Source organism: Cryptotermes secundus, unplaced genomic scaffold (assembly GCF_002891405.2).
Source record: "Cryptotermes secundus unplaced genomic scaffold, Csec_1.0 scaffold10, whole genome shotgun sequence".
Classification (NCBI taxonomy): Eukaryota; Metazoa; Arthropoda; class Insecta; order Blattodea; family Kalotermitidae; genus Cryptotermes; species Cryptotermes secundus.
In genome coordinates, this window is record NW_019735554.1 from 523,052 (window position 1) to 531,184 (window position 8,133).

The window sequence follows — 8,133 nt, forward strand, 5'->3', positions numbered from 1 at the left end:
AGCCAATGCACGGAATGTGGCAGCGCAGAGTTAGTCATCAAAACACTCCATAGGAACCTCTTGAAAGTTAAGACGGCAAACAGATATACATTCACGGAATAGAAAGAGAGGAGTGCGCGCAGTAAACAGCACGAGACATCGTCACGATATTGGCGAACGGAGCCGGCTAGAATTCTACTGACAAAGTAACCTCCTCCTCAGTGGAAAATAATTCGTCTTCGACGATTAAAAATCTTGTTTTTTAAGAACCCTTGTGTCCACAGACGGAAAGCATGTTACAAAATGTTCAACATTGCGGCCCCGTTACATTATGGTGTATCGGTTTACCGAAGCTATTGACAAATTATACAGAGTGTTTCAAAAAGATTGGATTAAAAATATACCACACTTTCAAGGGGCTGAGATGAAAAACGTTCCTACGAATGGTTTTCTGCAAATTAGTTCTGCAAGAGTTATGAACAAATACACGTATATTCATTGATAGCTTTCAAAAAGCAATGCAAAAGCAAATACTTACATCATATGCTCATATAGTCTTGCAGCTGCAGAAGCATTTCGGCCTATTTCTCTACACGCACACGCACTAAACATTCAACCGCCATTTCGAGAAACTTATGCAACCCCGCAGTGATTCACAGATAAAAGTACTATACGTATATCCATTCATAACACTGAGCTAGAACCTATAAGACCGTACCAGACCATGTAGTAACTGATGAATGTCAACAGAGATCGGATCTAACGTCAAAATGTTCGAAAAAGTCCGCTAGGCATACAGAGGTATTCACATGCCTCTCAGTGGAACGCGGTCGATTAGAATATCAGCTGTTAGTTGTTGTTTAACGTATTACAGGTATTTCTTTCATTTTTTAATTGTCTTTAATGTTATTTAAAGTAAATAACACCAAAATAAGTTAGGAGAAACTGTGCACAGGTTCTTACTTACATCTCTATGTGAAATGCTTGGAATGTATGACTAGAGTTTGATATTGTCACGGTAGCGAGTTAGAAGAATTCGGTCTCCTAGGTTGTAAGGCGTATAGTTCTGAAAAAGCTTAACATCGCCTCCATCTTTAGGGTCTAAGGATAAACCAGGCAAGAAAACGGCAGAAGCAGGTGCCTGCTTGGCTTGCTCTTTGACCTGAAGATACAGCCAATATGTTGCTCTAACTACATGGCGTAACAACTCAAAAGACCGCATTCTTCAATGTACCACACACTAATCAATCTTTTTATTATATTGTTCTTGCAAGAATTTGATTACATAAGCTGTAAAAGTAAGTAAAGATATCCCTGTAACAGGCCGTGAAGGCCCATAGGGTTGTGGGACGTTATGGCTCCCACATTTTGTAGACAATCAGCTGACAGATGGTGGTAAGTTGTCAGCCTTACTCGCTGGCCGCCCATTACCCCCAGGAATATTCCTGGTACTCATTTCTGTTAGAAGCTAAGTCGAACCCAGGGCCATGATGCAGCTGGAAGGATTAGGTAAACTGAAAAAATCAACCCGTCAGGATTCAATCCCACGACCATCTGGCTTGTAGCATAGTGCCTCAACCAACTATGCTACCGTGTGCCCCCCTACATAAACTGTAGTAGTATAAATACTGAGATAACTCTTTTCTGCATCTACAGTGTAGATGAAGCAGTAATTTGAGAATAAAGTAAAACGAGCTTGAATAGGTCGAAGGCATTTGTACACATGGTCGAAATTTCTGAAGACAGCCATCATGACAGCTGATGACATCAATTACCCCATTTTGAGGAGTTGGCATCAGTCAACCCAATTCCCACCTTATTTGGCACACCTGTTTCATTAACAAAACATCACAGTCATTCTGCAGTTCTTGGAGGCTAATATGCAAATTACAGAGCCCTACAACTTCATGTAAACAACATTAAACAAACATTAAAGGCATACACAACAGAATATTAAATACGTTACATAAGTAAAATTGTAGTGCAAACTTCAGTGCTGTAATGACAAGACAGCTAGTCAGTTATGGTGTAGCACTGCCACATCCTGCCCACTGATGTCTCCTTGAGTTACTAGAAAAAGTAAATATTTAAAATCCCAATAAATATCAAAGAACTATGGAACCTTCAGTGGCATATTTATAATTTGAAGCTAACACTACGACCGATTATTCATAATTTCTTCATACCTCATCACACAACACACTTGAGATAAGCAAAGAGCAGAAACTGTGACACCAGGGCTTGTGCTTTTACCTCTGAGGGAAGAAGACAAACTTCAGAGTGACAAGCGTTTTGGATTTGTATATGCAGGTATTCCTCAGTATATAGGATTAATGAGTTCCTAGAAACCACAACATAATGCAAAATTGCGTGAAGTGAATTAATTTTAACATGGTCATAATAGGGATGTGTTCCAAAATAGGGAAAATGTGATTCAAATATTAAGGAAAAAACTGTATTAACCTCTCACACTTAAAAAGAAATGTACATAATTTAATCAGATGATTCAAGATGTTGGTCAGTGTTGGGCCCAACCAGATCTCTTGCAGAGCCAGAGGATTGATCAGTTCCAACTCTTATGAAGATGTGATGGCAGGAGGGTTGACAGATAGCTTTTTGCCTCTCATTATAGCATTCTTTGAAACAAGCTACAGCACTCTGAATCACTCTGGTAACTTTGGCACTTCTTTCCCTGTTGGTATCTGTTGACAACGACAGCGTCACTGTGCTTAAGAAATTCAGTCAGTTGCTTTGTTGAAAGGCCCTCACATTGCAGGATTCATCACTATCATTTAGTTCTTTCTCCAGCCTCAGAAGATTTTGATTGCTGAGGTTCTCCATGTGGTACTGAAACAATTCCTCCACACTGGCCTCATTTACATGCTCAAATCCAACAGCTCTGGCTAAGTCAGGATGGCATGCCTTGAATTGCCAATCTCCACTCATTCACGAAAGCTACTGGAAGTCCATGTCTACATCAGGTGAAATATTTCTCCAAACTCCACTTACAGAGGAATCACATGATGGCGGTGAAACTTAATCCATTGAGCCAGCCTTAATTTGTATGATCTACTAGCTGTCAGTTTCATTTAACTTCTAGGGCTTTTAATTACCTTGGCTTGTCTCCTTCAGTTTCTTAATATTGATTTAGGGACTCCCATGGCATTGGCTGTGACAACTGTACATTTGTTACATTCATTTCTCTTAATCACATTTAATTTTTCCTCAAGGGTAATAGATTTTCTTTCTTTCTTGCCACTGGCAGCACTCTTTATCTCTGCTGCTATGTTTGCTTATAATGGTCACTTGTAAGTTTATCAACTGCAAAAATTAAGAAAACAAAATGTTATTTGAGAGATGGTCTACAAATGCAGGCAAACTCAGATGACTGACAACACCTGCATTTCACAGCACATCATGTGACTGCACATGTGCATAACAATATTTATTGCAGTTATGAAATCACAAAAAGTGAGATAAAGTACAAGAGATACCTGCAACCTTACCTGGACAGGCATGGCTAAAATTACAGTATATGCACTGAGCTCAAGGGCTGACAAACGCATAAAGATTGAAAATGGGTAACAACCAGTGATAATCCTCTGCCAGTTCATGTTGTGTGGCTAACCTGGAACCTTTTAAAATTGTATTTTTAAGAACTTTGCTACTAAATGTATTCTTCATACTTTAACATCTGAAGCGCACCTATCAGTACACTGGTGAGTATGGTTGTCATAGCCAAAGTACCCAGACTGTGCATTCAGGCATTTAAATGCCATTAGTGGAAGTGTGTGCACAATCCTAAATATTTATTTTTAAATATAGCAAAATTCAATATACATACATTTTTTGTGTTATCTGCTCAACCTGTATATACAGGCTTCAACCCCCACATCATGTAACTGGATCTCGCCTTTGTGTAATATTCCTTGAAGCACCCAAGAAAGCACAGTCCCACATCACATATCTTGCATTTCACCTGCCTTTCAATTTCGTCATCTTTCAAACAACGTTTCTTTGCCATTGCATGAGAAAATGAAACTACAATATTCAAATTAACTATAACTCACCGAAAACTGTGTATCTCAGCTGCAATGCAAAAATTGGGCTGTAATATTCCCTTGAAGCTGCAATGGCAGGGCTTGGCACTAAAGTAGGGAACAATGAATATTCCCTCCAGCCTTTCTTGAAAAGCCATGCTTTCAATTTTCTGTCCTTTAGTCAAAAGACTGGAATCTGAAGAGTGTAACAAAGAAATGAAACTTGCCAGCAGAGAACCAAATGACTTTATTGCTTCAAACTCTTTTATGGCATTAAAGAATGCAAAAATATTTGAAGTGTTACAAAACAGGAATGATTTTATAACGAAGAACTACTACGTGAAGAACCGAGAAACTATTTTTACTGTATGCATCAAAAATACAAGAAAAAAATTAAAAATAGTTTATAAGCTTCTTGTCTACACATTTCCAAATCTTACATTATAATATGTGACACTGTGTTCTTTGCTGATAAAAGCAAAGTTTGTTCCATTCATCATAAAAATTGTATTAGATACAGCATTTTCAAATACAGTGCAAGCACTCTAACAGGAACGGACATTTAAATGCAGAGCAACAACAGGCATTTAAATGTGCATCAGCAGTGGGAATTTGAATAAATTCCAGCCAGCTCAAGCTACCACCATTTCAAAAGTCTGGAGTTTAAGTCCACAATTTACATGAAAAATTAAACTCACAGAAACAAAAACACACTAGAATGAATGGTGATCATCTGGCATTACCCTCAGTATGGTAATATGTTGTGGTTCCTTGAATTTGATACGAACCTCCACTTCAGCTGACCTACACTGCTGCTCAAAAGAGTAAAAGCCAGCAAAGCAGGAAACTGTATTCCCACCAGACTCTATTGAGCAGAAGTGATTATTGCAGGTGAGTGTGAGAGCCCTAGGAACAACATTCTGATTTATTCACAGCTCTTTCAATATATTTTACTTTATAATCAACCTATTGCCAACACTGGAGAATGAAATCACTGGATGCTCACACTTCTTGTTCATGAGCCACTGAGTGATGATACTGTGGATACATATGCAGATGCACAGCATATATTTGGAATGCACTGCATAATTAAAAAAGATCTGCAAGATGCTGAGCAATATGTACACATTATAAATAAATTAAAGCACTGAACCATTACCAGGCAAAATTGGTATGTAAAGACTGCAGTTCATATTGCTGATTCTCAGCTGTGTGCATGCATTTGAATGCATGTATTTGTGTGTATGCATGCACGTCAAGGGAGTTCAGTGTGTCTCAGAAGCACCCCATTAACACCTACATAAGGATAATTGAAACCCATTTTCAAATCAGTTACATCTCATCTCTGACATTACTGTTACATAGATATTTATAGAAAAATATAAAAGCAAACAGTAAAATGTCCCTATTTCAAAGGTCACAGACTAATAACTTGAGTATTATAAATTTGCATAAAAAGTTAACTACACATTATAATATATGAGATTCAAGCATTAGATCTTAGGAATCTGGACAACCTGGCAGTGTGTGCCGGGTACATATTCACAGCAATTCACTTTCAACAATGGCGGCATCTCCTGAAAACAACTGCCAACTGTCAGATAGAGAGGTGGATGTAAGCAATTTTAGAGAATGTTGCCAAAATTAGTGCGCGTTTTGCCAGAATGTCACACACAACACTGAACAAGATTGAAAATATGCAACAAGAGTACACACAGCAGTGAACTAACACCATTCAGTGAGTGCACATCCTGTCAATGCAGGAACAATTCTTTGTGTCATTTATTTGACGAGATACAGCAGTAATGGAAAATGCACTGTCTACTTAATGAAATTAATATTTAATTCTACTCAACTCCAGGACACCTGTGAGATACCTTGCAGCTGTCATCACAAAGATTTATGTGCACTTCCAATCCTTAAACCTTGGTGAAAGCAAAGAGATGATAACTACTGTAACTAAATACAGGCAATGGTCATGTTACAAACATTCCTAAGAACCAAATAAAACAATGACTTAACAGCAGAAGAAAATATAACAATGAGATAAAATTATTCTGCATTGTACCAAAAGCGAAACAAGTAATGTGATTAGTCATTATCTATGCATAATAATTGTTAGTCCATGTCTCACTGACAAATACATATCACATCCTGCTATAATGAGTTTAGAATTCTTTCACATATCACAAAAACAAGATTCATCTTTCTTTAAATGCAACAGGTACAGCCTGTTTAAACTAAAATAACTGTGTACTTATTTTACCATAAAGTGTAATAACACACAACGGTGCAAATTACTTGGGTCAGATAACTTTGTAGAAAGAGAAGTAGTTCATGCTAATGCAAATCTCTTTGACATTACAGAATTACTGTGTCTTGCTACACCAAGCTGCATGGAAAATCTGTAACATACAAGATTAAAACTTTCACATACATGTTTCAATAATGAACAATAAGCAGAATTCATTACCATGGATATATCTTCAAAAGTTCCATCAAAACCCAGAGTAAAAGTGCATTTCGTGTTACCATGGGAACGTGCTCCATAAAGCCCTGCCCAGCAGATGGGCAAGTTGCAACTTTCAGGTCATATGTCACAATATCAATATATAAACAGAATTTCTCTGTAATGTTGTGAACCTCCTCTACTCCTGCAGACCCCGACTTCACACCATTCCCTCCCAGTGTGAATGCCTGTCAGTAAGTGTGGCACCATTGCTCTCCAGCCTCAGATGGTGCACTTTCCTCCTCATAAGAATTCTAATTTCTATGGCTACTAAGCTAAGCCTGCAGGGCTCGTGGTAGCATAGTTAGTTAAGGCACTATGCTACAAGCCAGAAGGTTGCGGGTTCAAATTCTGATGTCATTGGATTTTTTCAATTGATCTAATCATTCCAGCTGCACTATGGCCTGGGGTCGACTCAGCCTCTAATAGAAATGAGTACCAGGAATATTCTTGGGGGTAAAGGGCTGACAACCTTGCTGCCATCTATGAACCGATTGTCTAGAAAATGTGGGAACCTCAACATCTCACAACCTTATGGGCCTCCATGGCCTGTTACAGGCCATGGAGGCCTGTGAGATGTTGTGAGATGTTCAGAGCAACTGTACTTCAGAAAAATGGTCTGAGACAAATCATGAAGGAGCAAGCAGTATTTCAACATACTGTAAACTCTCAGTTCCAGTTACATCCACTGAACATCGAGGTGACAATCAATATCACACTGCTTACAGAATATACATATGCTGCAAGCCAGAAGGTTACGGGTTTGATTCCTGATGAGGTCATTGGATTTTTCAACTGACCTAATCCTTCAAGCCGCTCTATTGCCCCTGGAGGTTGACTCAGTCATTAACAGAAATAAGTACCAGGAATCTTCATGAGGGCAAAGGGTGGCTGGCATGTGAGGCTGACAACCTCATCACTGTCAGCCGACTCTCTAGAAAATATGGGAGCATCAACAGCTTACAACCCTATGGGCCCTACCGACCTGTTACAGGCAGAGATTTCCCTTTACCTTACACATCCTATCTCTAAGCTTTGGGTATGGGATAGAGTAGATGGCCATTACAGTGCTTTGTTATCACATTTAGAGCATTAAATTATTTGAACTGAGTACATATAGTGAACCGTGTCACGGTTCTTTCGGTGTAGGATCTTTGGATTTACCGTCTCTCTCTCTCTGGCAACTACGTACGATACGACGCGGAGCCGATCCCTTTTCCCATCAAGTTCTTTGCGTAACCCAGAGGTCACGTGTTTCCCCTTCCCTCTTGTCCCGACACGAGCTACGTTTACAGGCAAGTAGGTCTGTTGCTTTTTCCTCTTCGTCTTCGACCGAGAAGGTCGGTTTTGGGGGTTCGAAATTCAGTTTGGTTTTTGATTACGCATTATGCGTAGAAATTCTGTTTCGGCGCATTGACTACTACAGGAAGAGAGAGGAAGCCCTGTCGAGCCGGCGTGGGGCTGGCTGGCTCGGGAGTTTGTGTATTTATTTATTTATTTATTATTTTCCCTGGCTTGTAATATATATTTTATCAAGTAAGTACTTACTGAGGAAGTTGGGCGAGATGTTTTAGAACTGCCCTGTATTTGTGAGAGTGCCAGGAG

At 39.1% G+C, this 8,133-nt stretch overlaps 1 protein-coding gene across 1 annotated transcript in view; it reads right to left on the reverse strand.

The window, feature by feature from the left end:
• Positions 1–4,523: 4,523 nt before the first annotated feature.
• LOC111869510 (transmembrane protein 245) overlaps positions 4,524–8,133 on the reverse strand; it is a 59,093-nt gene continuing 55,483 nt past the window's right edge. The window contains exon 17 of the mRNA XM_023861085.2: positions 4,524–6,424. The gene's annotated coding sequence lies outside the window, so the exon portion shown is untranslated. The remainder of the gene's footprint in view (positions 6,425–8,133) is intronic.